Raw genomic sequence first — 579 nt, forward strand, 5'->3', positions numbered from 1 at the left:
TGGTATTGATCAGCTTTGCGTTAACACGGGAGAACTTCTCAGCGCATGGAGAAGTTGGCTGTGCTCGGCAGGTAGCACGGAGGGAGAGCTGTCAAATCATTCTCGACTGCGCAGCACACCGGCATATCACAAACATCATCACTCCCACTAGGCCCAATACATGGTTCATATTAAAACATAAAATGTTTAACTGCTGCCATTTCCGAATGGCTAGCCCATTGATTTTCTTGACATGTAAGGCTACATTCCGAGGAAGGAATCATGCCAGCGCAGCGGTGTGAAATGAAACTGCCAAAATGACTTACAAGTTTTATCCAAAACCAGTCTTGTGCTGTTTCGTTGTGGTGAAGCATCAAAACTGGCCAGAACGCCAAAATTGAACAAATATTCGTCGCAACGGTCTTTGCTGTATTTCCATTTAGAGAACTTGTTTTTGATAGTTCACTCCATCCTTTATCTTAGCGGTCACAGCTAGGGCTTGTTCTACACACTGACACGCCACTTCTTCTCACGTTATGGTAGCCTCAATGTGATGGAATGGAAGTGTAGGTTTGTCTGTCTGTCAAAATGGTTTAGCGC

This window comes from Engraulis encrasicolus, unplaced genomic scaffold (assembly GCF_034702125.1).
Source record: "Engraulis encrasicolus isolate BLACKSEA-1 unplaced genomic scaffold, IST_EnEncr_1.0 scaffold_43_np1212, whole genome shotgun sequence".
Taxonomy (NCBI): domain Eukaryota; kingdom Metazoa; phylum Chordata; class Actinopteri; order Clupeiformes; family Engraulidae; genus Engraulis; species Engraulis encrasicolus.